The sequence below is a fragment of the Tamandua tetradactyla genome, chromosome 4, assembly GCF_023851605.1.
Source record: "Tamandua tetradactyla isolate mTamTet1 chromosome 4, mTamTet1.pri, whole genome shotgun sequence".
In the NCBI taxonomy this organism is placed as follows: Eukaryota; Metazoa; Chordata; class Mammalia; order Pilosa; family Myrmecophagidae; genus Tamandua; species Tamandua tetradactyla.
In genome coordinates this window covers 192,966,262-192,991,665 of record NC_135330.1, presented here as the reverse complement: position 1 = coordinate 192,991,665, position 25,404 = coordinate 192,966,262, and the positions used below count along the sequence as shown (strand labels likewise).

General features: G+C 39.7%; 1 long non-coding RNA gene and 1 pseudogene across 1 annotated transcript in view; both read right to left on the bottom strand.

Annotated features, from left to right (window-relative positions):
* Positions 1 to 25,404, bottom strand: part of LOC143681684 (uncharacterized) — a 234,409-nt gene that overhangs the window by 47,954 nt on the left and 161,051 nt on the right. The gene's annotated exons all lie outside the window — the stretch shown is intronic.
* LOC143679673 (acyl-coenzyme A diphosphatase NUDT19 pseudogene) lies at positions 14,310 to 19,234 on the bottom strand (annotated as a pseudogene).

Sequence of the window (25,404 nt, the reverse complement as noted above, 5' to 3'; positions counted from 1 at the left end):
GCTTCCCTAATTTGAAATTAAACATGTCTGAAAGGGTAGTTTTCACAATCCAGACGTTTCCATTTCTCTCAAGATGTCAAGACACATTTAAAAAATCGAAACATTTCCCTCTGGTCATGAAGGGTAGACAAATTATTCTATCTTCCCTCCCTAACCACAGGCTGTAGAAAATAGGATTGAAAAGCAGCGTTAGCAGGACCAGCGTCAAAGGAAGCTGTTTTTCTTTGGGACCCATGGCATTTATTTCCCAAACCATCGAAGTTATCTATTTTATAGAAAATTGTTATATGAGCACAAGTTGTAAATTTAGACAGGAAAACTTCTATTCCTAACTTCACATAATGGCTTGATTTTTATAAGACGTGGATTAGGAAAATTACTATATTAAGCAACAATTGTAAAATCAAGATTCCACTCATTCAAAGATGTGCGTGCACACACACAATATATCTAGACTACAGCAACACAGGTATAAAGACAGGATTATAAAATATTCTAGAGTTAAAGTGCTCAGAGATGAGCTTGGCATTTGGTAAGCACCTTGAAATGCTACTTATTTTTATTAACCTAGTAAGTTTATCCATTCATTTATTCGAAATGCATATGAAACCAAAATGTGGTGGAGTGGGGGCAACACTTGTAGAAAGTAAACTCTGCAAAAACTTATTTACTTAACCACAAATGGGAAGCTTAAATTAAAGTATAGATGAAGAGCTGTTTCTCTAGCCATTTTTTCACTCATTCATTCAAAGAGTTTATAGTGTAGCATTGTGATAGGTACTGGGGCCAAAAGAGAAACAAAATTGGGCCAGAGATTCCCTGAACAGGTCTTGCAGTGCGGAGAAGATGAGCAGAAAGACACTTAGGAAACAATGTGGTACCTGCAAGAGCAGAGATTGTTCTAGGCATAGGGGGAAGACATCACAGATATGTTCACGCTCTGGCTGAAACTGAGGGATGATGGCAGTTTGTTATTTGAATGACTGGGGAGTAGGTGGGACTAGGAATGACAGAGAATGTTTTTCAGGTAGATGTAACCAAATATACAAAGGCACGGAGGCATGAGGGAACCTGATTCTTTACAGAAGTAATTAACTGTAGTTGGAGTTTCCGTTATTTCTTTCCCAAATTTTTCTCAGTAAGCCAGTCATATTTATTTAATTTATGTAGCAAAAGATTTATCGCATCCTATTGTAAGCAAGTCACTTTGCTACGAGGAATACAAAAAAAATTAATCAGGCTCTCTGCCCTCAAACATTCCTGATATACCACTATAAATCTAATAAGGAAAAAAAAAACTTGCATTCCAAAAGTAAGTAGACATTCCCTTAGGATTTTCTAGGTTCTGGCATTCCTGCATTCCTTTATATGATTGAGAATGAGCTATGATCAGTCCTCACTATGGCCCCCCTTTTGCCATCTGTAGTTCGAAAATGTGTTCTGCCCCCCGTGAGGTCTGTATGAGGTGAGCGTTCTTTGCGAGTGGATGGGGCTTGGGGAGAGCCCTGGGAGGAGCCCATTTCAGGCTCTGGGGAAGCTTTGGGACTGAGCAGTGCCCGTGCCAGAGGCGAGGGTGGGGGTGGGGAGGCAGGAGCAGAACATGGGATGCTGGGGCGATTTCTTTTCCCTGAGCCCAGGCTTTCAGCCTCTTTGGTACCCACATACTCGGCATCAGCAATGTTAGTCTCAACTTGCTGATGTGTTGTTTGTCCGTGTTTCTGGTAGTTCAAATGCACTTGGATCAGTCGAACTAGAATCACTTAATGAGTCCTATTCCATGCCCAGGAGGAGTCGACACAGGAACCCAGGGAAGTGTAGACCTGGGTCCTGGAACACTGACAACCCTCTCCATAGACTTAGAGAAACTATAAGTTGGGCCATTGCTTGTGTAATCGCTGAGTCCTTCACTAGCATGGGCGCTCCAGCAGGGAAGATTCTCTGTCCCTGTCTCTGCTGAATCTCCTGGTGTTTCAACCTAGCTTTTGAAGGGCTCGGGTCAGTGTAGCCCCAAGACCAAAGAAACATGTCTGGCTCAGAGCTAGACATGAATTCTATTAGGACTTATGAGCAGAAGAAGATCTTTCCTGGTGGCAGCTGTCCAGACAATAGAAGTTGGCACTTTGTAAGCGTTGGGGTGCAAGGGATGGCTTATGAGGGTTTAGGACAAGGACATTACATAGGGTATGAGAACAGAGTTTCAGCAGGGTCTTATGATACAGAGGTTTAGAGATTTGTTATCAACATATCAGGGGAGAGGAGTTTTAAAGCTTTACAAGGTAAGGGGCTTACGGTACCGTCTGTACATTCTTTCCTCTTGGGGAGGTCTGTTGACCTTTGACTTCTTTCTGGGTCATGTAGGCAACTACATGCAGCGACTTACTTTCTATATGGAGGGTGAGCCTGGTCCCTAAGTCTCCACACCTGAGCTGAGCCAAGTGCTAAGAAAACAGTATTCACTCAACAGATACCTGCAAATGAAAGACGGATTGCATCCAGCAAGAGGCATTGTTTCCAGCTCCCTGGAATCCTTCCAGCAGCCATATAGTCACCCCTTATCCCCATTATTAGTTTCCAGGCATAACAGATACTCACTAACCCCAATGTCCCTATTACGACACATGATGCCTGTTGTAATAGTCATAATCCAATCCTTCCAGTTCCTATTTGAATCAGAAAAATCCAAGGTTTTCCCCACTCTGCATAATATCTCTAACCCACCCTCAATCTTCTGTTCCCAACTGTCCTAAACTGTGACAGGCCAGTGGCTAGAAGAGCCAAGGAAAAAGGACTCCATATATTTTAACAATTGTAACTCATCTGCATTATCTCTAGACCCGTGGGTCTCAGCCCTGGAAGCACATTAAAATCACCTAGGGGAGCTTTAAAAGAATCTTGATGCCTGAGTTGCAGCCCATGCCAATTAAATCAAAATCTCTGGAGGCTAAGCCCAGCCCTGCATAATTTTAGCGCCTTCCAGGTGACTAACATGTAGCAAAGGCTGAGCACCCTCCTTTAGAGGGTTGCCAAAATCAATTCCTATTAGGGGTGGGTTGGCTTGGGAAAAGGATGCCCTTGCCACGTTCACAGGTGATTCTTAGATGCCCTTCTTCTCCTCTTCTGGGCTTGGCTCACTCAGCACAGCCTTTACATTCCTGGGGCCTGATGATCAGGGTGAGTGGGCTCAGGGAGCCACAGATGTCCTCATGTAAAAAGTGGCTCAATTTCATAGCAACCAGGAAATGCAAATTAAAGCAATAATAAGATGCCGGTGTTTGCCCAGCAGTTTATCAAAAATGTAAAAGATGGATAATGTTGCAGGGATGAGTATTCTCTATAAGACCAAATGGCCAATCTCTACATCTCTTCTGAAAAGTAATCTATCAATATTTATTAGGCATTTATTAAAAGTAAAAAATGGGCATGTCTTCTGAACCAGAAATCCTGCTTATCTATCAGAGATAAAAATACCCAGTGAAGCATGGTTTGTAATAGCAAAAATGGAAACAAACTGAATGTGCATCAGTCAGTTATCCATGGGATAAGTTAGGATTCATTCATACTATGTAACATTTGCAGCAGTTAAAAAGATTGGAGGGAATTTATGAATGGACTGGGAGGGTTGCCCACGAAACACATTATTTAGGTGCAAAACTGAAATGAATCAGGTATAAAGCAGAATTCCATTTTCCTCTAAAAATAAGCAACTGTCTACAGGTATATAGGTTTGTGTAGCAAAATGTGGAAGCACATACTCCAGACTGTCAACAGTGTTTAGAAGGGGGCGAGACTAGTAATTTCACTCCAGCACATCTATGTATTGTTTGGATCGTTACAACGAAAGAAAATCTCTCACTTTCAGGAAATATAAATTCCTGAAATAAAAAAAAAATACTGAAAGACATCCAAGAAGACCCAGGCAATCGGAGAGGCCATGAAAAAAATTATTCCCAAGTATGTTCAACTGCTTAATTCAGAGCTGAGTGCTAGGTGGAGAGGGGTAGAGTAGAAAGAGAAGACAAAGCTCACAAGTTTTAGAGTTTCACATTGTCCTAAATCCCCTCCTGCATAAGATGGGGAGAATCATAGTACCTACTACAAGACAGTGTCATGCAGGTGAAGGGAGTGAATGCATGTAAATCTCCTAGAAGAGAGTCATAGGAATCACTCACCAAATGTGAGCTATTGAAGATGACATTATCTATCAATTTAAGCTAATCATTGGGTTTAGCGTTCAGAAGCCACAGGAGCTGGGATAGGAGAGGTCGTTTGGCTTGTTACTTCCCTCCCCACAACCTCCCCAAAGAGCTATGAATTGGATCTTATTCTCCCTGGCCTGGAATTGGCTTTGGGAAATAAAACGATGACACCCTGTAAAGCTCAAAGCCACTTTTCTGGAATAGATGTTGGAGGTTTCCATGAACATCGTGGAGGAAGAGGCAAAGGAGGAAAGCCAGAGAGGTGACAAGACAAGCAGCCCTATGAGAAAGGCCACCTGGGTGAGCAGAGAAGGCTGTCAAGTGTGGACCTGTGTGCACCTCCAATGAGAAGAGGTAGCTGGGGCTGCAGCCCCCGTTGACGTAGACTTCCCCAGGCTGTGGCTGCTAATGAGGTCACTGTGAGAGTGAAAGGCCCTGCCCCTACCTCCGACACCAGCTAAGCTCTTGTGTGTGGGCATCAACGGTGTGCATAGTCTCAGCTGTCTCACAGGCTAGTCTTCTCCTGCCGCTACCTCCTGCTGTGGCAGGTACCAGCCAAGCTACCACACCCCATGGCACCCAGCAAAACCCTGTCCCTGCAGGTATCAGAGCTGCAAGGTGGTTGCGGCAAAGGTGGGGATAGGAGAGACCGAAGAGGGGGTGTCCCTGGCTGAGGGAGGGCTGAGTAGGGAGAGATCTAGATTCTGACACAAGAGCAGCCTTTTATATATTTTATACATTAGGGTCTGTATTAGATTTCATTTGTACAAAGGTTTCTGCCGCTTAGCATAAATTTGCAATCTTCAAGTACCTACCCTTCTTAACTGAAGCCAAGCCAAGACGCGGACCCTCTATTGTGGCTTTAGGGGAAGGCCCCTCAACTTCCCAAATCTTTCCTCATAAGGGACTAGATGTAACCGTGGCTAACACAGTTCTCTCAGTGATTGGTATTAAGGGTGGGCATCTTTGTACTTATTTGTGCTTACTTTCTGAGCGGATTTACGTGACACGTGTGGCCCTATTATCCCTGCTGGGTCTTTTCCTGCCAGTCCACCTTGGTTCAGTGTGCTCGTCCTCTCCCCAGTGTCTGGCCTTTCCCAGCCCTTGGCTCCTACCAGGCCTGAGTCCTCACTGCCCACCTAGCAGGTGGCCAGACAACCAGGCCACACTGCACTGTCCCTGCTTCCCTTCCGCAGTGAGAAGGCGGTGGCAGTTTTTCCATGCTCACTTCCTGCCCAGAGAGAAGGGACCCATACAACTCACCTGGGGAAACGGAGGGTAGTTTTCTTAAGTCATTAACCTAAAGTGTCACAACTAGATGATGAAATGGGAGTGATTCTGTTCTCAATTCTTCCTCTTTTCTTTTTCTTTCTTTCCTTCTCTCTCTCTCTCCCTCCCTCTTTCTCTTTCCCTCCTCTCCTTTCTTCCTTCCTTCCTTTCTTCTCTCTCTCTCTCCCGCTCCTTCCCTCCCTTCCTTACATTTTTTCTTTATTTCTTTCTCTTTCTCTCTCTCTTTCCTTCCTTCCTCCCTCCCATTATCTCTCTCTCTCTCTTTTTCCTAGGCTTCTGCAAAAGCCATGAAAGGGTTAACCACTTTGTGATGAGGTGGGATAAACTTCTCAAATCTGTGGTGCAGCGTGATTGTTCTGACACCTGCAGCGGGTGAGGGATGTCCCAGCTCCTTTGTTGATTATAATGATGTATCTTCATTATTGTTCTAATACTTCTTTAAGAAAACACCCTAATCTCTCTCTGGTGCTGGTGACTGCTACAATGCGGGGTGTCCTATTTCTTTCCCCTCTGTCCTTCCCTTAACCCCTATTGTTGCCGTAGTCATGCAGGGGTGATGCGCTGGTGCAGGGCAGTTTCTGTACTGTACCGCCCTGAGCTTATTGTCGAAATCTGTATTATTCCACTGTTCTGAAGATTTACATTTTTAATGGCTCATTTATGTAATCCCATAAATAAAGTAGCAAAAAAAGCATCCCACACAAATGAGTGAATTGGAGTTTGAAAAAGGCTCCTGAGGCAGGTCACCCAGGGTCTCAGCTGCGGGGCCTTGATTGGTGTGGCCGGTGTACCAGGGTGGCAGTGGGGCTTAAGACCACCCAGTCAGCGCCCAAATGGGGCATTACCAAGGAATAGTGGGACGGTGCTAGAGTTCAATCTCCCCCATTTATCAGCAAACACAGTTCTACTGCAAAATCCATTTCAATCTGAGACTCATTCACCTTATTGCTTTGACAGCTGCACCTCTCTCTGCAGAGAAGTTTCTACGATTAGCTTTTTCCCTCCTAGCAGCTGATGCTGTGTGCTTCCCCCGCCCCTCCTTTCTTCTTCTTCTTAACCAATATATTCCTGGGGCTGCTAAATTCTCTCTAAAGAGCCTGTGAATTCGAGCACCTGCTTCAAGAATGTGTTGGCCACACTGAACAGAGATATAGTTTAAACAATTTGCTGTTATGCTTCCCTCCACTGGTTTCTCTCGTCGTACTCCCTCCCCATCCCAGAATAAAGAGCTGCAGTGAACCTTAGCTCCTCTGGGGAAGTCTGTATTAATTAAGCACAAATAAAGAAAATGGCCAAAATGGAACTGTACCAGCACATGTCTAACTGTCTTTCCCAGGATCCCTGCTCAGCTTAGATGCAAAATCATAAATTACATAAATTTCCAACTTGGCAGATTGCCTGGCAATGGAATATTTATTTAATAGTCACTATTTAATGCTATCACTTGAAACATTTTTGCTTTGGGATATCACAGCCAAGTCTAATCATGGGACCAGAGTCCTCTAAATTTATCTATCTTTGGCTTTCCTGTGTCTTTGTGGTGGCCTTTGCATATGCCTGGACCCGAGTATGAGCAACTGTCATTCAGAAATGCATAGTTGCCAGTTGGCAAGTGGTCTGGGACTAAGGCCATAAAAAACAGAGGCACTATAAAGTGTTCTAAGTGCACATAAATATTGTAATATATCCACATCTCTTTGAAACTAAATTGACTAAAACAGTAGTTCCAAAGCAAGAGAGGATTCAAGTCTTTGGTCTGGCTATGGAAAACTGTTGCAAAATGAGGATTTTAACCTATAATCTCCAGCTCAGGGTATTATGGGAAAGATAAATTCATTTTTCTCTTGTATCTCTGTTGGCACTATGCAAGCCAAAGAAGCAATTATAGGATTTCGTGTCCATTTTTTTCATAAGAAATGTTGTAGTGCACTGGAAAGAGAGTCAGAAGCTCTGGCCTTGAGTCTGACTAAACTATACTGGCTGAGGAAGCTAAGACAAGGTATTTACTCTCCAGAATGCAAGTTCTGTGAGGCCAGGGAGTATTTCTCTCATGTTTACTGCCATACCCTTGCTACCTGGGATGATGCTTCACACATAGAGATTCGTGGTAATATTGAGCGAAGGAATGATGGAAGAACATATCTGAATCTTCCTTTGGTCATCTGGAAAGCCTGTCTTTATGTGTGGTCATAAAAACATAATGAAACAATTGATGTGAATGCCATCTATAAATCATAAAGAGGACCAGCTAAATGTGAATTTTTATTTATGGTGATGAACCCCTCAAGTAGAATGGAGGGAAGCCAGTCTTTTCATTAGAATTTCTGTCTTTTCAAACATTTTCTTTGGAATCCTCTAAGCATTACAGACAGTGTGGTGGTTTGAACCGTATGTACCCCAGAAAAAAACACATGGCCTTAAAGTTAATTCATTCCTATGTGTGTGAAACCATTGTAGGTAGGAACTTTTGATGAGGTTACTTCAGTTAACCTCAGTGTCCCACCTCAATCAGGATGGATCTTAATCCTGCTGTTGGAGTCCTTTATAAGAGAATGAACTTTGGAAAAGAAAGAGAAAGTCACAGAAGCAGTCAGAAGATGAAATGGAATCCAGAAAGAAGGAAGAGATCCAGAGACCACACCATGTGCCTTGCTGTGTGGCAGAGGAGCCAAGGATCACCGGCAGCCAGCCCCAGAGCCCCACAGTCTTTGGGGAGAAAGCACTGGCTTAATAATGCCTTGATTTGAACAGACCCTAGCTTCAAAACCATGAGTGAATAAATTCCCATTATTTAACCCAACCCATTTTATGTTATTCACTTCAGCAGCCCAGGAAACTAAACCAGATGGGGTTATTATCTTTTCTTGAAAAGAGAACAGGAAATCCCATAATGCTTTTCATGTACACTAGTGATACTATCTTTTAAAACTTCATTATTGGGAATAGATTTGCCGAATAAGTCCTGAGTGGTTTTCTTGATGACTGTGGCCCAAATGTGAGCTGAGAAATTACTTTGGCTAAGAGTAAAAATCTTGTATTTAAGGGAATTGATTCCATGGTCATGATTTCATTACAGTGAGTTCTGACTTACAGTGCTAACATCCCCAACCAGTTAAATCAAAATCAGTATAAACTCAACTTTCAATTTAAAACATTGGAAAAATGGGTAACTAGTGAATTACTGCACCTACATTGCTGCTGTTACTGGCTATATATCTCCTTACTTAACACAATGAAATTGAAGCAAGCATTTCTTGAGGTTCTGTGTGGCCTAGGGCTCTCACTTTCAGTTCTTGAAATTACCTTTTTCTCTATGAGGTTTTTCTGGACTAAGTAAACCTACACTAGTCCCACTTAAACATACAACCTCCAAAAACAAATATACAAACAAACAAACAAACATACATACAACCTCCAGGACAACCACAAAACTATGTGAGTTTCAAAAGAGCCACCCTTCACCCTGCCAGGAGGACTTACATCATCTCATGTTCCTGGTGCTACCCAATCATGTGCCAGTGCTGCCACTGAACTGGGACCAAGGGGGAGACAGCCCTTCTTTAAGCCACCAGAACCTGGAGCTTTAGGACTCAGTTTCTCCCAAGAGATCCATGGCCTTAATCTCATCATGCCTCACTTCCCTTCTTATTTTCAAGCCATCCAGGTCATCTATTGCCACAATGATTCTTATCTCTATAGGGTTCTATAGTCACCTAATGTCATGGCTTTCAAATGTGCTAACTGCAACCTAAGAAATACGTTTTATGTCAATTCCCAGCATACATACAAACACATACACATACTGGACCAAAAATGAACAAAACAATGTCTATCTAAAGTTCATCAGATGTGTTCATATGTTCTATTCTACTAAATATATTCTATTTCCATTTTTTTAAAAGCTTGCTCATGTCCCATTGAATTGATTTCATAACCTATTAAATCACCTCTTGCTCAAACTGAAAGCTGGCTTTCTCCTAAGGACACAGCTTTCCCTGCATTTCTCTTGAATGAAGACTGTTTTTCTCCCACTCTCCATCTATCACAGAATCCTCATTGCCCCTGCCAGATGCTTTCTTCCATCTTCCTTCCAGTCCCCCAAGTCCTTTGGAATGCACACCCGTGGATCTTTAGCCACCCCAGTTGTCATCTACCAATTGCCCCATTACTTCCCCTCTCTCCATAAATCTCCTGCACCCTTCTGAGTAACTTCAACATTGAAATAGATGATCCCTCCACTTTGACCTCTCACTTCCTGTGATCTTTCCTCATCCTCACCAAGAACTGCACCACGTGCTAAATCTCTCTTTCAAGCTTCCAGACCCTAACCACCTCCCTTCCATCAAGCTATTTTGTCCAGTACCCACCTCTCACTCCAATATTTTTGATACTAGCAGGAGCTCAATTTATTGCCCTTAATACTTCTTCTCTGTCAATTACTCCCTTCACGTGCTCCTCTAGATAGATTCTATGGTGAGGGTTCTTAACTTCATTGTCCTTTCATTGTACTTTCCTGGGACAAAAACCAAGCCCTAGTTATTCTGGTTTTCTGCCTTTTCAGGACTGTTACCTGGGAAGCTGAGTGGGACAGAAAGAAAGTACACAAGCCTGGGAAGAGAGTTCCCTTAAAATTTTTTTATTAGAGAAGTTGTATATATATAGAAAAATCAAACAGAAAGTACAGAGTTCCCAAATACCTGCCCTCACATGCACAGTTTTCCTTATTATCAATGTGTTGTATTAGTATGGTAACTTTGTTACAGTTGTTAAAATAATACTATTAGATTATACTATTAACTGTAATCCATAATTTACATTAGGGTTCATTGTGTTGTATAGACATATTTTTTTAAAAATTTTATTCTAGTGACATATGTACAAAAAAATTTCCCTTTTAATCCCATTCAAATACACAATTTATTGGTGTTAGTTACATTCACATTGTTGTGTTACAATCACCACTATCCATGACCGAAACTTTTCTATCACCCCTAAAAGAGTCTTAGTACCAATTAAGCATCAACTCCCCATTTACTTCTTTTACCTCAACCCGTGGGAACTTATATTTTAGTTTTCTGACTTTATGTTTTGCATATTCTAATCATTTCATATTAGTGAGACCATACAATGTTTGTCCTTTTGTGTCTGGATTTTTCACTCAACATGAAGTCCTTAGGGTTTATCCATGTTGTCACATGTGTTAGAAATTCATTCCTCTTGATGGCTGAATGATATTCCATTGTATGTATGTGCTGCATTTTGTTTATCCATTCATTTGTTGATGGACACTTGGGTTGCTTCCATCTTTTGGCAATTGTGAATAATTCTCCATGAACATCAGTTCATGTTCTTGCTTTCAATTCTTTTGGATATATACCTAGAAGTGGGACTGCTAGGTCAAATAGTAATTCTTTGTTTAACTTTCACCAAAATGTTCTCCTCCATGGCTACACTATTTTACATTCCCATCAACAATGACCAAGTGTTCCTACATAAATTTGAAGATCGGCTTTTCCATTTCTGCAAAGAAGGCTATTGGAATTTTGATTGGGATTGTATTGAATCCATAAAGAGCCTTGGGTAGAATTGACATCTTAATAGCATTTATTCTTCTTATCCACAAACAAGGAATATCCTTCCATTCACTTAGGCCTTCTGTGAGTTCCTTCAGTGATGTTTATAGTTTTCTGCATACAAGTCTTTTATATCCTTTGTTAAATTTATTCCAATCTAAATTTGATTTATTTTTATTTTTTACATTTGCTATTGTAAATGGATTTTTTCATGATTTCCTTTATGATTGTTTGCCACTATCTTGTTACTAGTGTATAGAAATGCTGCTATTTTTTGCATGTTCATCTTGTGCCCTGACACTTTGCTGAATACATTTATTATCTCTAGTTCCTTTGTTGTGGCCTTTTCAGAATTTTCTCTCTATAGGATTATGTCATCTGCAAATAGGAAAACTTTACCTCTTCCATTCCAATTAAGATGCCTTTTCCCTCCTTTTTCTTGCCTAACTACTCTAGCTAGAACTTCTACTACAGTGTTGAATAACAGCGGGTATCCTTTTTTGTTCCTGAGTTGAGCGGAAAAGTTTTCAGTCATACACCATCGAGAATGATATTAGCTGTGGATTGTTCATATATGCCCTTTATCTTATTGAGGAAGTTTACGTTTATTCCTAGTTTTCTGATTGTTATTATTAAGAGGTGTGCTGAAGTCCCCTTGGGCTGGGGAGAAAGAAGGAAATATTAAACTTCCCCACCTGGAGAATTCCTGATATTCTCGCAAGCAGCAGGGACAACCAATTCAATAGGCTGAGCCCTCGATCTTAGGGTTCATCCCTATGAGACCTCTTCTTGCAAAGGAGAAGCTAAGCCTACTTTTAATTATTATCTTAATTATTTTAATTTATTTAAATTATGCCTAAAATGTATCAAGAGGCTCAGATGTAGCCTATCTAAGCCAACTTGCAGGTGAACGCACTCCCCCTCCCACCACATGTGACATGACTCCTAAGGGTATATATCTCCCTGACAATGTGGGACAGGACTCTGGAGATGAGGGGATGAGCCAGAACCTGGCATCATGGGATTGAGAAAGCCTTCCCTAAAAGAGGGAAGAGAGAAATGAGACAAAATAAAGTTTCAGTGGCTAAGAGATTTCAAAGAGAGTCAAGAGATTATTCTGGAGGTTATTCTTACACATTATTTAGTTTATGATGTATTGAAGTGGCTAGACAGAAGTATCTGAAACTGTTGAACTGTGTTCCAGTAGCCTTGATATTTGAAGACAATTGTACAACTATATAGCTTTTACAAATGTGACTGTGTGATTGTGAAAACCTTGTGGCTGATGTTCCTTTTATCCAGGGTATGGACAGATAAGTAAAAAAAATAAATTAATTTTATTATTAAAAATATATTTAATTAAAATATATTAAATTTAATATATTAAATATAAATAAATTAGGATAAAAATAAATAAATAACAGTGGGGCAAGGGATAAGAGGTAAAAAAAAATTGGGTAGATTGCAGTACTTGTGGCCATTGAGAGGGAGAGGAAGGAGTACGGTATGTATGAGTTTTTTCTTTTATCTTTTTATTTCTTTTCCTGGAGTGATGCAAATGTTCTAAAAATGATCATGGTGATGAATACACAAATATGTGATATCGTGAGCCATTGATTGTACCTCTTCTATATCAATTGAGATGACAGTGACTTTTTTCCTCCTTCATTCTATTATGGTGGTATATTACATTAATTGATTTTTCTTATGTTGAACTATCCTTGCACACCTGTAGTAAATCCCACTTGATCATGGTGTATAATTCTTTTAATGTGCTGTTGAATTTGGTTTGCTAGTATTTTTAAAAAATCATTATTACTATTTTATAGATAGGAAAACTAAGGCATTTGATAACAGGGTCAAAGATTTTGAAATAGAAGGAATATTACTCATCATTTCCCACCTTTAATCAACAAACATTATTCCTCTTTTACAAAAGGTGAAAAAATTACCCATATTAGATATACTAAAAATAAACATCATTAAACACCATTAAATGATGACCAGCTCTATATTTCTCTAAAGTTTTTGCTTTTATTAATTAGCACTTCAGAATAAAGATAATTATGGTTTTGTAAAATTGATAAGTAGCTTCATATTTCTCTAAAATATTAACTAAAATAGATTTCAATCTGAGGAACAAATAATGCCATTTGGTTTTAAACAGAATTGTATTTTAACCATCAAAGCTAAAACATAGCAACTGTGCTGGTTTGAAAGGACTTACGTACGCTAGAAAAGTCATGTCTTAATCCTAATTCAATCTTGTGGGAGCAACTGTTTCTCGAACCCTATTTAGCAGTACGCTGGAAGCTTGATTAGATTATCTTCATGGAGACGTGACTCACTCAAAAGTGGGTGTTAAACTGGAGAATGGGTCTTGATTACTTTACTGGAATCCTAAAAAAGAGTTGAAACATTTTGGAAGAAGCAGAAGATTTAGAAAGAGCAGAAAAAGACCACAGAATGACACAGTCATGAGAAACAGTCCACCAACCAGCGACCTTTGAAGATGAGGAAGGAAAACACCTCCTGGGGATCTCCATGAAACAGGAAGCCATGAGAGAAAGCTAACAGATGATGCCATGTTCGCCACATGCCTTACCAGATGACAGAGAAACTCTGACTGTGTTTGCCATGTGCCTTCTCACCTGAGAGAGAGAAACCCTGAACTTCATCAGCCTTCTTGAACCAAGGTATCTCTCCCTGGATGCCTTAGATTGGACATTTCTATAGACTTGTTTTAACTGGGACATTTTCTCAGCCTTAGAACTGTAAACTAGCAACTTATTAAATTCCCCTTTTTAAAAGCCATTCTGTTTTTGATACAGTGCATTCCAGCAGCTAGCAAACTAAAACAGCAAGAAAATGACATTATCACTTAAAGGTTCTCTCGTCTATTTTACCACCTAGTCATGACACCCTTAAATTAATTCCAGTATAAATATCCATAGAATGCATGGATCAACGTGCTAAGCACATCAGGGGAAGTGCTAATACACTGGATAGTTAGAAAAACAAAAACAGTAGGACATCTTATTTGAACTTTTGAGATAATGAAACAATACAGAAGTGAAAGCTGCTGAATTTTTCTCATGTTGGCAACAAGATCATTAATACTTTATATTGGTAGCATACTGTAAAGTTTAAAGTATAAAATAAGCAGGAAGACAATAATTCACTTGAAATGAGAAAGACTGTGCTATAATTTTTACAGGCATTGAGTTTCTTCAGTTTCAAACAGGTCTGGTCAACCCCCCTTATTCATCAGGACTACTTCAAATATGCCAGTTTGCAAACAAGCAGCCCTCTCCATATGGCTGTTGGCTATGACATATGACTTAGGATAGCGATCGTGCATCACTAGTTGGTAAAACTTCTTGCCTTCTTTCATGATTTCTTCAATAGTATTTTCAGTGGATAAATGTTTTTCTAAAATAGTCTAAATCTTCCAAGTATAGCTCATCACCTGGAAAAAAGCTGGAGCGTCCCATCAGCAGTTAACAGTGTGATTGGTATCCATCTTTCCCTCCGTTCTATTGAACGATCCAAACAAAATTTGTGCAAGTCAGAGAGAGAGGCAAAGTTCTCAAGCCTTCTTATTTCATAGAACTGTGGAGGTGCCGACCAAATTTGTTTTGATATGAAATTTTCAGTTGCCTCTGATGGAGATCATAACTGCAGTCCAGCACCTCGGTCTTGTCTGGGCTGATGGACAGTGCCTCAAGCAGGCAGCACAGGAAAAAGGCCGTGTCAAAGCGGCGGCCACCGGGTGACAGGTAGGGCGTGAGCCAGCTGCTCCAGTCGTGCAGCGCCCAGATGTCAGTTGTGCAATCCAGGTGTGTACACTGGTCCAGGAAGTGGTGAGGGTTGCTGCGGACGCGGGCGTGCCCGTCGACCAGGCCCGGAGGTGGCTTGAGCGCGCGTTCGGACTCCCGGCTCCTGGCGGCCTGTGGGGCGGTGCAGGGCCGCAGCAGCAGCACAGCCACCTCCTCGAAGGTCTCGGTTAGCCAGTATTTTACTGAGGCTCTTTACATCTACATATATAAGGGATATTGGTCTGTAATTTTCTTTTCTTGTGTTCTCTTCGTCTGGCATGATATTAGGGTGCTATTAACCTTATGGAATGAGTGAGGAAGTGTTCCTTCTTCAATTTTCTGGAAGAATTTGGGCAGGATCGGTGTTAATTCTTCTTGGAATGTTTGGTAAAATTCACCTATGAAGACATCTATTCCTGGGTCTTTCTTTGCTGGGAGGTGTTTGATTACTGATTCAGTCTATTTATTTGTCATTGGTCTGTTGAGATATTCTATTTCTTTTGAGTCAGTTTTGATATTTGTGTTTCTAGGAATGTTTCCATTTCATGTACGTTGTTGGTGTACAATTGTTCATAATATCTTCTTATAATCCTTTTGTTTCATTGGGGTCAGTAGTAATATTCCCTTTCATTGTCTTTCATTGCTGATTTTAGTGTTTTGTGTCCTCTTTTTCTTCCTTTGTAAGTTTAGTTGAAGGTTTGTCAATTTTATTGATCTTTTCAAAGAACCAACTTCTGGTTCTGTTGATTCCATTTTTTAAAAATTCTTTTCATTTATCTCATTAATCTTTGTTATTTCCTTCCTTCTGCTCAATTTGGGTTTAGCTTGCTCCTCTTTTCCTAGTTCCTCTAGTTTTGAGATTGTATCTCTGATTTGAGATCTTTCTTTTATAATGTAGGCATTTTTAGTTATAAATTTCCCTCTCAGCACTGTCTTTACTGCCTCCCATTAAGTTTTGGTATGTTGTGTGTTCATTTTCATTCACCTCAAAATAGTCCAAAATTTCCCTGTGATTTCTTCTTCGAACCATTGATTGTTTAATTTCCACATATTTGTGAATTTTCCATTTCTCTCTCTATTTATTTCCAGCTTTATTACATTATGGTCCTAAGAAAGACAGTATATGATTTCAGTACTTCTAAATTTATTGAGCTTTGTTTTGTGACCTAAATAATGGTCTATCCTGGAGAATGACCCATGCACACTAGAGAAGAATGTGTATTCCGCTGCTATTGGGTGAAGTGTTGAATATATATCTGTTAGGTCTAGTTGGTTTAAAGTATTGCTCAAAGAATGACCTTTAGTGTTTGCTTTGCCCTGCCTTGCTTTGTAGGGCAGGTCCAGTGGTCACAAACTCCCTCAGCTTTTTGTTTATCAGGGAATGTCTTAACCTCTCCCTTATTTTTGAAAGGCAGTTTTTCTAGATATAAAATTCTTGATCGGAAATTGTTTTCTTTCAGCACTTTAAATATTTCACCCCACCGTCTTTTTGTCTCCATGGTTTCTGATGAGAAATAGGCACTTAATCTTATTGAGGCTCCCTTGTACATAACACATTGCTTTTCTCATGCAGCTTTCAGAATTCTCCTGTCCTTGGCATTCAACTGTTTGACTACTGTGTATCTGGGCTATCACCATTTTTCAGATTAAGATCATTTGTTCAGGTTCCCACAGGAATTGCTAAAACTGGATTCTGATCTAGGTGTGTCTAGCTTCAAAGCATATTCTCTGTCTTAGTTTTCTAGGACTGATGTACAAATTACCACAAAACTGGTGGCCTAAAACAATAAAAATGCTTTTGTCTCACAGAGTTTAGAAGATGAAAATCAAGGTGCCATCAAGGCTACACCCCTTCTGAAACCTGAAGAGGAGAATCTTTCCTTGCCTCTTCCTAACTTCTGGTGGCTGCTGGCAATCCGTGGTGCTTCTTGGTTTATAACAGTGTTTTAGTTTCCTGGGTTGCTCAAGCAAATACTATGAAATGGGTTGGCTTAAACAATAGGAATTTGTTTGCTTATGTTTGGGGGCTGTGAAAATATCCAAATCAAGGTGAAGCTTTCTTTCCAAAGACTGTGACATTCCAGGGCTGGCTGCTGGTGATCCTTGGCTTTGTCACATGGCAATGCACAGGTGGCATCTCCTGGTCTCTCCCTTCTCTTCCATGTTCTGTTCAATAAACAATTCAGCTTGTTTCCCCTGGCTTTTTCTTTTGCTGTCTGAACTCATTCTTCCTATAAAGGACCCCAGTAATAGGATTAAGATCCATCCTGATTGAGGTGGGACACACTTTAAGTAACCTCATCAAAAGTCCTACTTACAACAGGTTCACATGCACAGAAGTGGATTAAAGAACATGTTTTCCTGGGGTACATACGGTTCCAAAATACCACAGCTACATAGCTTCAATCTCTGCTTCTGTCATCCCATGGCATTTTCTCCTCATGTCTGTCATCACTGTGTCCAAATTTCTTTTTTATAAGGACACCAGTCATGTTGGATTAGGGCCTACCCAAAGCTAGTTTTGTTTTATTTTAACAAATTACATCTTCAAAGATCCTGTTTCTAAATATGGTCACATACACAAGACCTGGGGTTAGAACTTGAACATTGGGGTGGGGAGAGGGACACACGAATTAACCCATAAAGGCCCCTCTGCTTTTGAGCATACTGCCTCTGTAAAAGGGCAGCAGTGCACAGAGCAGATGGTTGACCTGGCCTGTGTGGGACCCACATATTCCAGGTTGACAGCCTTGCTGGAATTTAGATATCTGAACTCCAAAAGAGCAGGAAAATTTCAAAAGTTTTCTTTTATAAGATACGATACATAATGCAACATAAAATGTAGGAAATTAATGTTTTAAAAGTGCACATATCTTAGATAGATTTCGTTTACTTTAAATATAATGTAAAAATTATTTAAAGACATTAGCTATTTTACTTTGCATCCCTCAAAAACACCTGGGGATATTTGAAAATGGAAAAAAATTGACATGGACCCCATATTTTTAGTGCCTAAAACCCAACAATGCATTTTGCATTTTAATTTACATAGCAAAAGTCTCTTTGTAAGGCACACTCATTTCCTATAAAATGACCACTAAAAGTTGTAGGGGCAGTAAAAACAAAACCAAAAAGCTACATGTGATATTTTTTTATTCATGGGAGAATCTTTATTGATCCATAAGGAGTGCGGTGGCTACATACAGTATCAAGACTGAATGTCACAGCAGCCACAGAGGCTGGGAGAGGGTCAAAAACCGTCTTTGAAAAAAAGTTTTCTTTTTTCCTACCTATTTGCATCTTTTCTTTTTACTGCCCAGTTTCGGCCTGAATATTGGAGAATCTCTTGTTTAGTAATCAATGACTTTTGCCCCATGAAATTCATAGGTTTTCATGACATGAAATTGCCTCTGACAAAAATAATTAATTGTGTTCTATTTAACCTATAACTCTATGTTTGAATCCAGTGCTCTGGGCCAACATGATAAGCTTATTTTGCAGCAAGTCTCTGAAATGTTCTTTGTTTCCCCATCTGTGAAATACAGATGACAATTCCCACAGGGTGGTTGTAAAGACTGAATGAGAGGATGTAAATGAAAGTGCTTTGCATTCTGTAAAGTACTACATAAAAGTAGGGCTTCAGAAATATAAAGGGACCTCAGATAAGGGAGAGAAATATCTGGCTAGTGTTTTTTATATTTAGAACTAACTCACCTACATCTTTTCCCTTCTACCTAAGTCATTAATCTTCCCAGGAAGTGAGGCAGGAAAGAAGCAAGGGTAGAGCCCAGGATTCAGAAGAAAGAAGATTGGAGGAGAGGAATGGGTGGCTGGCTGCAGTGATGAAGTGCAGTAAAGCACTTTAGTTTAAGAAGCATTTTAAGGCAACCTCTGTAAAAGTGTGAGCAACCAAACCAGCTTGGGATGCAAATATAATGTCACCTCTTTTATTTTGCTTCTTGATCAAGTGTGCCTCCCTTAGTGAAAGCCCAGTTATTCTTTGAGGATCCTTCTTCCACCTCCTTGCCCCTCCACCCCATGGAAACACTACACATAGACACACACACTACATGCACGTATACACTGACCTTTCTTGGGAAATGAACAAGAGCACTTGCTTCAAAAGGTGCCCCACTCTAATTGGAGAAAGGATTGGCAAATATGATCAGGGTACAAATACTAGTGCTTCTCACTGTCACCCAGGGCACTGCTGAAGGATGGCCCTGCAGAGTGGAAGGGACGCTTGTCCATATGTGGCATGCCTCTGCTGGCACAGCGCCCGCCCATCAGGACTAGAGGCTGAGCTCCAGGGGCCAGCCCTTCTCTCTCTGAAATGCTCACCTTCTGTTCCCTGCATGCGATCACTTGTCAATGTGAGTTTTTCTTTTAATATTCCCACAGTGGATTTTCAGCACAGAAAACATTATTCAGTGGTTGGTTTTGTTATAAAAATCAATATTCATTTTATTAAAGTTATAAAGTAGAAATATCTATTTTTTAAATCCTAATTTTAAGTTCAGCTTAAAGATTTTTATTCTATTTATAAATATAACCAGTTTTAGTGATCACTTTTTAACTTATTTTGAAGCAATTCTAAACTTTAAAAAAAATACAATAGTAAGGACTGCAGGCAAACCCTTCACTCAGATTCACCAATTGATAACCTTTCCTTTATAATTTTCTCCATATGTATATTATGTGTGTATAATATATACATCGTAAGCATGTAAAATATGTATGTATAGCTATATATATATAATACACACATATTGTTAATTTTCTCTAACATTTGAGAATAAGTTTCAGATATCACTCTCTTTTACTCCTAAATACTTGTGTTTATTTCCTAGGAACAAAGACATTCTCTTACATAACCACAGCCGAACTCTGAAAATCAAGAAATTAAACATTGATACAACACTATCATCCAATCTATAGTTCATATTCAAATTTTGCCAGTTGCCCTAATAATAGATTTTACAGTGTTTTTCCCAGGCCAGGACCCAACCCAAGTTCATTCCTTGCCTCTAATTGTCATGTCTGTTTGGTGTCCTTCTTGCCTTTCATGACATTGACACTTATGAAGAGTATAGGCCAGTTATTCTGTAGAATGTCCCTCAATTTGTTTTTTTCTGATGTTTCTTCATTAGATTCGGGTTATATGTTTTGGGTAGGAACCCACAGAGGTAGTGCTGTCTTCTTCTCAGTGGGTCTCCTCAGGGGCACATTATATTGCTTTGTTTTCTGTTTGGTAGTGTTAACTTTGACCTTTGGTTAAGATATAAGTCTAGCTCCAAGTTTCTCCACTGTAAATTTAACTATTTTTCCTTTTTTGATTAATAGGTACCTTGTGGGGAGATAGTTTGAAATGATCTTTCTCATCTTACTTTGCCCACAAACTTTAGCATCCATCAATGATTTCTATTGAAACAATCATTACTGGCAAATAGTAGCTTTTAAGATTCCATTTTCTTTCTACACTCTAACATTTTCCAAACAAAGAGCCAGCAAAGAATGCAAAACATTTAAAAGTCCCTAATTAAATGATAAAATTTCATCAATTATTTTCAGTTCTCCTGATTATATCAGAACATAACCAGCTCTACCAGCCTCTCAGACACAATAGTTCTTGTGAATGGATTCAGTTGGGCTCTCACTCCCTGTGCTCACCTCCTCATAGACCCAACAAGGAAACATTTTCTCACCCTGTGTCCCAATTGTGGTTTGAGATCCTAGTTACTGTTTTGGGTGGGAGGGGTGGGGATTTCACAGTAACTATCAAATTGAAGGAAGGGTCAAGCCTAATTTAAAGTGACTCTATTACTTCTGTAGTTTAAATACTAAGCTGGGCCAAAGAATGAATTCATCATAGTCAAAGAATAAACTTATCAGAGTCAAAGAATTTACGAAAGGGTGAGAATTTAGGATGTAGTTTCTGGAATCCCCAGCAAAAAACCAAAAATTTATTTGATATTTATATTGCAAAATCCTTCATTTAATACTAATTAGCAAGTCACTAGGTAGATTTCATGAGTAATTTCAAAAATGTTCTCTTTTCTAATCTTTCCCTGTTCTTCTCTTTGTTTCATTTAAAGATACAACTATGAATGCAATCTGGAAGAGAGTTTCAATCAAGGAATAAAATCTGCATTTACTTGCACAAAAAAATGTTTTAATAAAAATGCAAATTCATTTCTGACCCAATTCTCATCCACATTCCAGGCTTTTCTCTTTCAAAAAAACAAACATCTTTTAAAAGGTTTGTACTGAGAAGTGGCTATTTAGTCTCTTCTGTATAAAATCGTCAGCCTCCTAAAGCCATTATTTAGCTGACCATGTAGCGAAGTCATTTGAATGATTACTGTAAAACAGGATTTAAGAGGAAAATAAATGAAAGGGGCAAAGTAATTTTGCGATCACTTCAAAGCTCTAAACACATGGGCTGGGTGCCATGACACAATTATTCTCTTGCCTTTAGACACAGGAAGAGTGGATGGATTTCCTTTGAAAAAGGGAACTCCTTCGAAATCAACAGTCAGTGGTCAAAGTAAACACACAGCTGAAGATTATGTTTGAGAAACTGCTTACAACTGGTGTGAAGGCATTAACAAAACAAGGAGCTTGATGCAAATGCAGTGGAAGGCATGCAAGCAGTGTACAGAGAACATCCTGTCCCTGTTTCCACCATCAACACCAGAACCCAGACCCCTCTGCAAGGAGGGCTCTGCTTTATCTACTTTGTGATGCCCCTGAGAAATATTAGGAACTATCCCAATAAAATAAAGTACGTAATATAATCGGTAACTAACACTTCTTTGTTAGCCAAACACAAAAAATTGATTCTGTTTGTTGGGGAAAAAGCAACCCCCTCCTGCTACATTATTCTATTGATGGAAAAAAAAAACATTTACATCTCTTTTGTTAACTAGTTTTCTGTAGAAATTTTATAATCACCAAGCCACTCTATTACACTGCTCTCCCAGAAGCTTCTCGGAGTGTCTGGAGCCATGTTTTTATTCCATGGTCAAAAAGAGAAAAAAAACCCAATCTTTTTCTGTTTTTTTTTAGCTTTAGTCTATCATACATCAAACCTGTCAAGCTTTTTCATTAAAGTTCATGCTTTTTAAGTTCATTGTAAATAATTCAGATTGATTTTACAAAAGAGAAAAAAAAAAATCCTTGCCCTAATGTTTGGCATTACAAACTGTAATAACATTCCTTGTTAAAGGGATTTCTCAAGTTGTTTTCTAAAGTGGGGACAAAAATAATTTAGTTAAATAAAAATGTTTTGAGATCAAAACCAAATTATACTTGTGTGCTGACTTATTTTCTTAAAAGTATAGAATTTTTGCACTACATTAAAAAACACCCAGAATCTGTGTTTATCAAAAGAAATATGTTGGATTCTACACTCTCAGGTTCTTAGAATTACTTGGTTGGAGAAGATAGCAAATAGCTTTCATGTGCATCCCAACAATAAGATCTGTTTATTTGCTGATAGCCATGTAAATATTTTCAGAGTAAGCAATCTTTTGGATTTTTCTTTTCCAAAGTAATGAAAAGAGCATTTTTTCCCCCTTTAAATCACCCAGAGTCATTGCAGCAGGCCACAGTGCATCAGTTAGGGCTCAATCTGGGAAGCAGAAACACTGCGAGTGCTATGGAGTTGTTAGGGGTGAGGACTTCACAATTGTGGGAGCTGGCGAAGAAGTCTACAAAAAACCCTTGCCTCCATTGTCCAGTGTTGGTCATGAAGTCTCTGCAGGTCCCCAGGGTGGGCAAACAGGAAAACCCCCTGTGATACAGGACAGAGCAAAGACTTAGAACTAGAACCCACAGGGACCAACTGGAACCCCTGTCTGTCTCTCATTGCCTCTAAACTTGATGGCATGGTGACCTTCATGAGGAGTTGGCACTGTCCTCATTGAGCTGTGCCATGCTCGCCCAAAACATGGAAAAGCCAAGGCAGACGCGGTGGGAGCTGGAGGAGGCAGGTGTGACTTCTGCCAAAGTCCAACAAGGTGAGCCCGAAGATCAGCACCAATGCCCGAGCTGCAGCGGTTCCTGCTACCCAGCACAGGCTTCACAGCCTAATTGCTGCTGCTTCACTTTCACCATTCAAGTCATGCACAAGTTTGTCTTGTGGCCAAGTCCAACCTAGGGTGGGAATTCTGGGAAACATAGGTCCAGCTTAGCTAAGTTGACCTAGTACAAAACACCGCTGCTGTTTCCCTCCACTCTTGGCAATCCCCTTATTTGAACACGAATTTTCTTTTCCTTTTTCCCTGAGAAGGTCCTGACATTGCCTCTGTTTTGGCTGTAAGGAAACAGTTCAGAGTTGCTTTGGCTCAGAAAATCATCTTGAAATTCTTCCTGTGATAACATTATCAGGACTGGCAACTAATTTTAAGTGTTTCTCAGTCTGGAAGTGCTTTCTCAGTCTGTTTATGCTTTCATTATCAACATTAATGTTAATGTTTGTGTCTATAAATTTCTTTCATAAAACTTTTCCTGTTCCTCCAACTGACCATGGCTCCTGCTTCCTTTATACCTGGAAAGCTCTTCCCTACCACTTAGCTTGTTCTGCCTCTTGTTGGCGTCACTTCCGAACTTGTCTCCCCAAATTCATCCTTGAGTTCCTCTTTCTCTTTCTTCTGCTCACTCCTGCCTCTGGGTCTGATATCATGGTTAACACATAGCAGATGCTCAATGAATGGTTTTTTTTTAACACACTAATGAATTAAATGTTGTAATGTGCCTTTCTTGTTGTGGACTTTACTTTTACATTGGCTGCTACGAGGTCAGGCAAAGATTATCTTCAACATGAGCACATGGCTTCCTTTCAGAGATTCTGATGTTTTCACAGATCCTGCTAAGGATTCCTACCATTATCTTACATTGGAGATGCTTCTTTTTTTCTTTTAACCCTGTGATTTTTTAATTTTTTTATTGGGAAAAATAACATGTATACAAAAAAGCAATAAATTTCAAAACACAATGCAACAATTAGTTGCAGATTTCAGAGTTTGGTATGGGTTACAATTCCACAGCTTTAGGTTTTTACTTCTAGCTGTTCTAAGATACTGGAGACTAAAAGAAATATCAATATAATGATTCAGTGATCATACTCATTTATTAACCCTATCTTCTCTGTATAAATCCACCATCACCTTTGATCTTTCTCCCACTCTTTAGGGGTATTTGGGTTTGCCCATTCTAACTTTTTCATGTTGAAAGGGGCTGTTGATATTATGGGGTAAGGGAATGGAACCAGTTGATGTTCTGGAGAGGCTGGCTCTCTAGGTGTCAGGACTTATCCGTTCTAGGGACCCATCTGGAGGTTGTAGGTTTCTGGAAAGTTGTAGGTTTCTGGAAAGTTACGTCTAGTGCATGGAAACTTTGTAGAATCATATATATTGCCCTAGGTGTTCTTTAGGATTGCAGGAATGGTTTTGGTTGGGGGGCTGGCAAGCTATGATAGGTAGCAATGTCTAACTTAAACTTGCATAAGAGTGACCTCCAGAGTAACCTCTCAACTCTATTTGAACTCCCTCAGCCACTAATACCATATTTGTTACACTTCTTTTTCTCCTTTTGGTCAGGATGGCATTGTTGATCCCACGGTGCCAGGGCCAACCTCATGCCTGAGAGACTACTCCCATGCTTTCACCCCTGGATGTCATGTCCCACGTAGTACAGAGGGCAATAGTTTCACTTGCAGAGTAGGGCTTAGAGAAAAGAGGCCACATCTGAGCAACAAAAGAACCCCTTGGAAGTAACTCTTAGGCATACCTATAGGTTGGGTAGGTTTCTCCACTACATACATAAGCTTCACAAGAGCAAGCCTCAAGATTAAGGGCTTGGCCCATTGATTTGGGTGTCCCTAATGTTTTCCCAGTGGTAAAGTTTAATAGTTCCGTATTTTTTCTCCCATCCCTCAAGGGACTTTGCCAGTATTTTTTGATTATCTAGGATTTATCTAAGTATTACATTAAGCTATACAGGGTTAAAGGCCCTCATTCTTATTCTGGGGTCCCTGTGTTTGGATTGTTTAAATGAGCTATCCAGAAAGGTTGAGTTAGGTTATGTGCTACAGAAAATTTAGATTCCGGACAAAATAAACCTTTTTCCCTTTGGTCTCAAAGAGTAGATGAGGTTCTAAAATACATCTTCCTTACCCCTGTATTCTGAATTACTTTAAACTCAACCTGATCAGCTTCATTCTTATCTATAATCACCAGGTTATACATATGTAAAACAGCCTCTCAAAATCCAGACATAACAGTTACCACTCTGGATTAAATGTGACTGCTATAAGAGCTTAGAATTTAGGCCCCTGTTTTCTTATAAGTATTTTCTAAATGAGACCATACAATATTTGCTCTTTTGTTTCTGGCTCATTTTGCCTCACCAAGTAGGTTCATTCACAATATTGCATGCCTCACAACTTTGTTCCTTTTAGTAGCAGTACAATATTCAATCATATGTATACACCATTGTTCACCAACCTACTTCTCAGTCAGCGCA